This window comes from Meriones unguiculatus, chromosome 5, assembly GCF_030254825.1.
Source record: "Meriones unguiculatus strain TT.TT164.6M chromosome 5, Bangor_MerUng_6.1, whole genome shotgun sequence".
In the NCBI taxonomy this organism is placed as follows: Eukaryota; Metazoa; Chordata; class Mammalia; order Rodentia; family Muridae; genus Meriones; species Meriones unguiculatus.
This window is the reverse complement of record NC_083353.1, coordinates 82247972-82256833: the sequence shown is the minus strand read 5'-3', so window position 1 is coordinate 82256833 and position 8862 is coordinate 82247972.

Below are 8862 nucleotides of genomic sequence, written 5' to 3'. Positions count from 1 at the left end.
AAATTTTTTGGGTTCTCGGGTGATTTCGTTGAAAGGGAATTTTTTGTGTTCTGGGCTCATTTCGGTGGAAGCGTGTTTTCTGTGCTCTGGAGTCATTTCGTTGGAAGGGAATTTTTTGTGCTATGGGGTGATTTCGTTGGAAGCGAATATTTTGTGTTCTCGAGTGATTTCATTGAAAGGGAATTTTTTGTGTTCTAGGGTGATTTTGTTGAAAGTGAATTTTCTGTGTCCTGGGGTGATTTCGATGGAAGTGAATTTTTTGTGTTCTCCGGTTTTTTCGATCGAAGCAAATTTTTGAAGTAGCAGGTCATTTCGTTGGAATCGTGTTTTCTGTGCTCTGGAGTCATTTCGTTGGAAGGGAATTTTTTGTTCTCTGGGATGATTTCGTTGGAAGCGAATTTTTTTGTTCTCTGGTGATTTCGTTGAAAGGGAATTTTTTGTGTTCAAGTTTGATTTCGTTGGAAGCGAATTTTTTGTGTTCTGGGGTAATTACATTGGAAGCGAATTTTTTGTGTTCTCGGGTGATTTCTTTGGCCGCGAATTTTTAGTGTTCTGAGGTCTTTTAGTTGGAAGTGTGTTTTCTGTGCTCTGGAGTCATTTTGTAGGAAGCGAATATTTTGTGATCTGGGGTGATTTCGTGGGTAGCAATTTTTTTGTGTTCTGGGTGATTTCGTTGGCAGCGAATTTTTTGTGTTCAGGGGTGATTTCGATGGAAGCAAAATTTTTCTGTTCTGTGGTAATTTCGTTGGACGTGAATTTTTTGTGTTCTCGGGTGATTTGGTTGAAAGGGAATTTTTTGTGTTCCAGGGTGATTTCGTTGGAAGCGAATTTTTTTGTGCTCTGGGATGATTTCTTTGGAAGCAAATATTTGTGTTCTCAGGAGGTATCATTGAAAGCGAATTTATTGTGTTCTGGTGTAATTTCGTTAGAAGCGAATTTTTTGTTTTTTCGGGTGATTTCGATGGAAGCAAATTTTTGAAATATGGGGTCATTTCGTTGGAAGCGTGTTTTCTCTGCTCTGGAGTCATTATGTTGGAAGCTAATTTTTTGTGTTCTGGGGTGATTTCGTTGGAAGCGAATATTCGTGTTCTCAGAAGATTTCGTTGCAAGCGAATTTTTTTGTGTTCTGGGGTAATTTCTTTGGAAGCGAATTTTTTGTGTTCTGGGGTGTTTTCATGGAAGCAATTTTTTGAAGCAGGGGGTCATTTCGTTGGAAGTGTGTTTTCTGTGCTCTGGAGTCATTTCGTCGGAAGCGTATTTTTTGTGTTCTGGGGTGTTTTCATGGAAGCAATTTTTTTCTGTTCTGGGTTAATTTCCTTGGAAACGAATTTTTTATTGTCTGGGGTCATTTGATTGGAAGCTCATATTTGTGTTCTCAGGATATTTCGTTGCAAGCGAATTTTTATGTTCTGGGGTAATTTCTTTGGAAGCGAATTTTTTGTGTTCTCCGGTTTTTCGATGGAAGCAAATTTTTTAAGTAGAGTGTCATTTCGTTGGAAGCGTGTTTTCTGTGCTCTGGAGTCATTTCTTTGTCAGTGAATTTTTTGTGCTCTGGGGTGATTTCGTTGGAAGGGAATTTTTTCTATTCTCGGGTGATTTCGTTGAAAGCGAATTTTTTATGTTCTAGTGTGATTTCGTTGGAAGTGAATTTTTTGTGCTCTGGGGTGTTTTGGTTAGAAGGGAATTTTTTGTCGTCTGTGGTTATTTCGATGGAAGAAAATTTTTTATGTTCTACGGTGATTTCGTTGGAAGCGAATTTTTTGTGCTCTGGGAGGATATCTTTGGAAGCGAATATTTGTGTTCTCAGGAGTTTTCGTTGGAAAAGAATTTTTTGTCTTCTGGGGTAATATCGTTGGAAGAGAATTTTTTGTGTTCTCCGGTCTTTTCGATGGAAGCAAATTTTGAAATAGTGTGTCATTTCGTTGGAAGCGTATTTTCTGTGCTATGGAGTCATTTGGTTGGAAGCGAATTTTTTGTACTCTGTGGTGATTTCGTTGGAAGTGAATTTTTTGTGTTCTCGGGTGATTTCGTTGAAAGGGAATTTTTTGTGTTCTGGGATCATTTCTTTGGAAGCCTGTTTTCTGTGCTCTGGAGTCATTTCGTTGGAAGCGAATTTTTTGTGTTCTGGGGTGATTTCGTTGAAAGTGAATTTTTTGTGTTCTCGGATGATTTCGTTGAAAGGAAATTTTTGTGTTCTGGGGTGATTTCGATGGAAGCGAATTTTTTTGCTCTGGGATGATAAGTTTGGAAGCGAATATTTGTGTTCTCAAGAGATTTCGTTGCAAAAGAATTTTTTGTCTTCTAGGGTAATGTCGTTGGAAGAGAATTTTTTGTGTTTTCCGGTTTTTTCGATGGAAGAAAATTTTGAAGTAGGGGGTCATTACTTTGGAAGCATGTTTTCTGTGCTCTGGAGTCATTTCGTTGGAAGCGAATTTTTTGTGTTCTCGGGTGATTTCATTGAAAGGGAATTTTTGTGTTCTAGGGTGATTTCGTTCGAAGCAAATTTTTTGGTTTCTCGGGTGATTTTGTTGAAAGGCAATTTTTGCGTTCTAGGGTGATTTTGTTGAAATGATTTTTTTGAGCACTGGGATGATATCTTTGGAAGCGAATATTTGTGTTCTCAGGATATTTCGATGGAAAGAATTTTTTTTCTTCTGGGGTAATATCGTTGGAAGAGAATTTTTTGTGTTCTCTGGTTTTTTCGATGGAAGGAAATTTTTGAATTAGGAGGTCATTTCATTGGAAGCGTGCTTTCTGTGCTCTGGAGTCATTTCGTTGGAAGCGAATTTTTTGTGTTCTGGTGTGATTTCGTTGGAAGCGAATTTTTTGTGTTCTCGGGTGATATCGTTGTAAGCGAACTTTTTGTGTTCTGGGGTAATTTGTTTGGAACCGAATTTTTTGTGTTCTAGCGTGATTTCGTTGAAACGGAATTTTTGTGTTCTGGGGTCATTTCGTTGGAAGCGAATTTTTTGTGCTCTGGGATGATATCTTTTGAAACGAATTTTGTGTTCTCAGGAGATTTCGTGGGAAAATAATTATTTGTCTTCTGGGGTAATATCGTTGGAATACAATTTTTTGTGTTCTCCTGTTTTTTCGATGGAAGCAAATTTTCAAGTAGGGTGTCATTTTATTGGAAGCATGTTTTCTGTGCTCTGAAGTCATTTCGTTGGAAGCGAATTTTTTGTGCTCTGGGGTGATTTCGTTGTAATCGAATATTTGTGTTCTCAGGAGATTGCGCTGGAAAAGAATTTTTTGTCTTATAGGGTAATGTTGTTGGAAGAGAATTTTTTGTGTTCTCCGGTTTTTTCGATGGAAGCAATTTTTTAAGTAGGGGGTCATTTCGTTGGAAGCATGTTTTTGGTGCTTTGGAGTCATTTCGTTGGAAGCTAATTTTTTGTGTTCTCGCGTGATTTCGTTGAAAGGGAATTGTTGTGTTCTAGTGTGATTTCTTTGGAAGCGAATTTTTTGTGCTCAGGGATGATATCTTTGGAAGCGAATATTTGTGTTCTCAGCAGATTTCGTTGGAAAAGAATTTTTTGTCTTCTGGGGTAATGTCGTTGGAAGAGAATTATTTGTGTTCTCCTGTTTTTTCGATGGAAGCAAATTTTAGAAGTAGTGGGTCATTTCTTTGGAAGCATGTTTTCTGTGCTCTGGAGTCATTTTGTTGGAAGCGAATTTTTTGTACTCTGGGGTGATTTATTTGAAGCGAATATTTGTGTTCTCAGGAGATTTCGTTGCAAGTGAATTTTTTGTGTTCTGGGGTAATTTCGTCTTAAGCGTATTTTTTGTGTTCTCACGTGATTTCTTTGAAAGGTAATTTTTCTGTTCTGGGGTGATTTCGTTGAAATGATTTTTTTGTGCTCTGGGATGATATCTTTGGAAGCGAATATTTGTGTTCTCAGGAGATTTCGTTGGAAAAGAATTTTTTGTCTTCTGGGGTAATGTCATTGGAAGAGAATGTTTTGTGTTCTCGGGTGATTTCCTTGAAAGGGAATTTTTGTGTTCTGGGGTGATTTCTTTGAAATGATTTTTTTGTGCTCTGGGATAATATCTTTGGAAGCGAATATTTGTGTTCTCAGGAATTTTCGTTGGAAAAGAATTTTTTGTCTTCTGGGGTAACATCGTTGGAAGAGAATTTTTTGTGATCTCCATTTTTTTCGATGGAAGCAATTTTTTGAAGTAGGGGGTCTTATCGTTGGAAGCGACTTTTTTGTGTTCTCAGGTGATATCGTTGAAAGGGAATTTTTGTGTTCTGGGGTGATTTCGATGGAAGCGAATTTTTTTTGCTCTGGGATGATAAGTTTGGAAGCGAATATTTGTGTTCTCAGGAGATTTCGTTGCAAAAGAATTTTTTGTCTTCTGGGGTAATGTCGTTGGAAGAGAATTTTTTGTGTTTTCCGGTTTTTTCGATGGAAGAAAATTTTGAAGTAGGGGGTCATTACGTTGGAAGCATGTTTTCTGTGCTCTGGAGTCATTTCGTTGGAAGCGAATTTTTTGTGTTCTCTGGTGATTTCATTGAAAGGGAATTTTTGTGTTCTAGGGTAATTTCGTTGGAAGCAAATTTTTTGATTTCTCGGGTGATTTTGTTGAAAGGGAATTTTTGCGTTCTAGGGTGATTTTGTTGAAATGATTTTTTTGAGCTCTGGGATGATATCTTTGGAAGCGAATATTTGTGTTCTCAGGATATTTCGTTGGAAAGAATTTTTTTTCTTCTGGGGTAATATCGTTGGAAGAGAATTTTTTGTGTTCTCTGGTTTTTTCGATGGAAGGAAATTTTTGAATTAGGAGGTCATTTCGTTGGAAGCGTGCTTTCTGTGCTCTGTAGTCATTTCGTTGGAAGCGAATTTTTTGTGTTCTGGTGTGATTTCGTTGGAAGCGAATTTTTTGTGTTCTCGGGTGATATCGTTGCAAGCGAACTTTTTGTGTTCTGGGGTAATTTCTTTGGAACCGAATTTTTTGTGTTCTAGCGTGATTTCGTTGAAACGGAATTTTTGTGTTCTGGGCTGATTTCGTTGGAAGCGAATTTTTTGTGCTCTGGGATGATATCTTTTGAAATGAATTTTGTGTTCTCAGGAGATTTCGTGGGAAAATAATTTGTTGTCTTCTGGGGTAATATCGTTGGATACAATTTTTTGTGTTCTCCTGTTTTTTCGATGGAAGCAAATTTTGAAGTAGGGTGTCATTTCATTGGAAGCATGTTTTCTGTGCTCTGTAGTCATTTCGTTGGAAGCGAATTTTTTGTTCTCTGGTGTGATTTGGTTGTAATCGAATATTTGTGTTATCAGGAGATTTCGCTGGAAAAGAATTTTTTGTCTTATGGTGTAAAGTCGTTGGAAGAGAATTTTTTGTGTTCTCCGGTTTTTTCGATGGAAGCAATTTTTTAAGTAGGGGGTCATTTCGTTGGAAGCATGTTTTCGGTGCTTTGCAGTCATTTCGTTGGAAGCTAATTTTTTGTGTTCTCGCGTGATTTCGTTGAAAGGGAATTTTTGTGTTCTAGTGTGATTTCTTTGGAAGCGAATTTTTTGTGCTCTGAGATGATATCTTTGGAAGCGAATATTTGTGTTCTCAGGAGATTTCGTTGGAAAAGAATTTTTTGTCTTCTGGGGTAATGTCGTTGGAAGAGAATTTTTTGTGTTCTCCGGTTTTTTCGATGGAAGCAATTTTTTAAGTAGGGGGTCATTTCGTTGGAAGCATGTTTTCGGTGCTTTGCAGTCATTTCGTTGGAAGCTAATTTTTTGTGTTCTCGCGTGATTTCGTTGAAAGGGAATTTTTGTGTTCTAGTGTGATTTCTTTGGAAGCGAATTTTTTGTGCTCTGAGATGATATCTTTGGAAGCGAATATTTGTGTTCTCAGGAGATTTCGTTGGAAAAGAATTTTTTGTCTTCTGGGGTAATGTCGTTGGAAGAGAATTTTTTGTGTTCTCCGCTTTTTTCGATGGAAGTAATTTTTTGAAGTATTGGGTCATTTCTTTGGAAGCATGTTTTCTGTGCTCTGGAGTCATTTTCTTGGAAGTGAATTTTTTGTACTCTGGGGTGATTTCATTTAAAGCGAATATTTGTGTTCTCAGGAGATTTCGTTGCAAGTGAATTTTTTGTGTTCTGGGGTAATTTCGTTGGAAGCGCATTTTTTGTGTTCTCACGTGATTTCTTTGAAAGGTAATTTTTGTGTTCTGGGGTGATTTCGTTGAAATGATTTTTTTGTGCTCTGGGATGATATCTTTGGAAGCAAATATTTGTGTTCTCAGGAGATTTCGTTGGAAAAGAATTTTTTGTCCCCTGGGGTAATATCGTTGGAAGAGAATTTTTTGTGATCTACAGTTTTTTCGATGGAAGCAATTTTTTGGAGTAGGGGGTCATTTCGTTGGAAGCGAATTTTTTGTGCTCTGGGGTGATTTCGTTGGAAGCGAATTTTTTGTGTTCTCGGGTGATATCTTTGAAAGGGAATTTTTGTGTTCTGGGGTGATTTCGTTGGAGGCTAATTTTTTTTGCTCTGGGATGATAAGTTTGGAAGCGAATATTTGTGTTCTCAGGAGATTTTGTTGCAAAAGAATTTTTTGCCTTCTGGGGTAATGTCGTTGGAAGAGAATTTTTTGTGTTCTCCGGTTTTTTCGATGGAAGCAAATTTTGAAGTAGGGGGTCATTTTGTTGGAAGCATGTTTTCGGTGCTCTGGACTCATTTCGTTGGAAGCGAATTTTTTGTGTTCTCGCGTGATATCGTTGAAAGGGAATTTTTGCGTTCTAGAGTGATTTCGTTGGAAGAGAATTTTTTGTGCTCTGGGATGATATCTTTGGAAGCAAATATTTCTGTTCTCAGGAGAATTCGTTGCAAGCAAATGTTTTGTGTTCTGGGGTAATTTCGTTGGAAGCGAATTTTTTGAGCTCTGGGGTGATTTCTTTAGAAGCGAATTTTTTGTGTTCTCGTGTGATATCGTTGAAAGGGAATTTTTGTGTTCTAGGGTGATTTCGTTGGAAGCAAATTTTTTGTGCTCTGGGATGATATGTTTGGAAGCGAATATTTGTGTTCTCAGGAGATTTCTTTGGAAAAGAATTTTTTTGTCTTCTGGGGTAATATCGTTGGAAGAGAATTTTTTGTGTTCTCCTTTTTTTCGATGGAAGCAAATTTTTGAAGTAGGGGTTCATTTCGTTGGAAGCAAATTTTTTTGTGCTCTGGGGTGATTTCGTTGGAAGCGAATATTTGTGTTCTCAGGAGATTTCGTTGCAAGCGATTTTTTTGTGTTCTGGGTTCATTTTGTTGGAAGTGAAATTTTGTGTTCTCGGGTGATTTTGTTGAAAGGGAATTTTTATGTTCTAGGGTGATTTCGTTAGAAGCGAATTTTTTGTGCTCTGGGATGATATCTTTGGAAGCGAATATTTGTGTTCTCAGGAGATTTCGCTGGAAAAGAAATTTTTGTCTTTGGGGGTAATATCGTTGGAAGCGAATTTTTTGTGTTCTCGGGTGATTTCCATGGAAGCAAATTTTTGAAGTAGGGTTTCATTTCATTGAAAGCATGTTTTCTGTGCTCTGGAGTCATATCGTTGGAAGTGAATTTTTTGTGTTCTGGTGTGATTTCGTTGGAAGCGAATTTTTTGTCTTCTGTGGTAATTTCGTTGAAAGCGAATTTTTTGTGTTCTCGGGTGATTTCGTTGAAAACTATTTTTTTCTGTTCTAGCATTATTTCGTTGGAAGCGAATTTTTTGTGTTCTGGGGTGATTTCGAAGGAAGGAAATTTTTTTCTGTTCTGTGGTAATTTCTTTAAACGTGAATTTTTTGTGTTCTCGGGAGAATTCGTTGAATGGGAATTTTTTGTGTTCTAGGGTGATTTTGTCGGAAGTGAATTTTTTTGTGCTCTGCGATGATTTTTGGAAGCAAACTATTGTGTTCTCAGGAGATTTCTTTGGAAATGAATTTTTTGTGTTATGGGGTAATATTGTTGAAAGAGAATTTTTTGTGTTCTCCGGACTTTTCGATGGAAGCAAGTTTTTGAAGTAGGGGGTCATTTCGTTGGAAGCGTGTTTTCTGTGCTCTGGAGTTATTTCGTTGGAAGCAAATTTTTTGTGCTTTGTGGTGATGTCGTTGGAAGCGAATATTTTTGTTCTCAGGAGATTTCGTTGCAAGCGAATTTTTTGTGTTCTGGTGTGATTTCGTTGAAAACTAATTTTTTGTGTTCTAGCATGATTTCGTTGGAAGCGAATTTTTTGTGTTCTGGGGTGATTTCGAAGGAAGGAAATTTTTTGTGTTCTCGGGAGATTTCGTTGAAAGGGAATTTTTTGTGCTCTGGGATGATATCTTTGGAAGTGAATATTTGTGTTCTCAGGAGATTTCTTGGGAAAAGAATTTTTGTCTTCTGGGGTAATATCGTTGGAAGAGAATTATTTGACTTCTCCGGTTTTTTCGATGGAAGCAAATTTTTGAAGTAGGGGGTCATTTCTTTGGAAGCATATCTGGGGTGATTTCGTTGGAAGCAAATTTTTTGTGTTCTCGGGTGATTTCTTTGAAATCGAATTTTTGTGTTCTAGGTTGATTTTGTTGGAAGGGAATTTTTTGTGCTCTGGGATGGTATCTTTGGAAGAGAATATTTGTGTTCTCAGGAGATTTCGGTGGAAAAGAGTTTTTTGTGTTCTCCGGTTTTACGGTAGGAGCAAATTTTTGAAGTAGGGGGTCATTTCGTTGGAAGCGTGTTTTCAGTGTTCTGGAGTCATTTCGTTGGAAGCGAATTTTTTTTGTTCTCGCGTGATTTCTTTGAAAGGGAATTTTTGTTTTCTGAGGTGATTTCGTTGGAAGCGAATTTTTTCTGATCTGGGATGATATCATTGGAAGCGAATATTTGTGTTCTCAGGAGATTTCGTTGCAAGCGAATTTTTT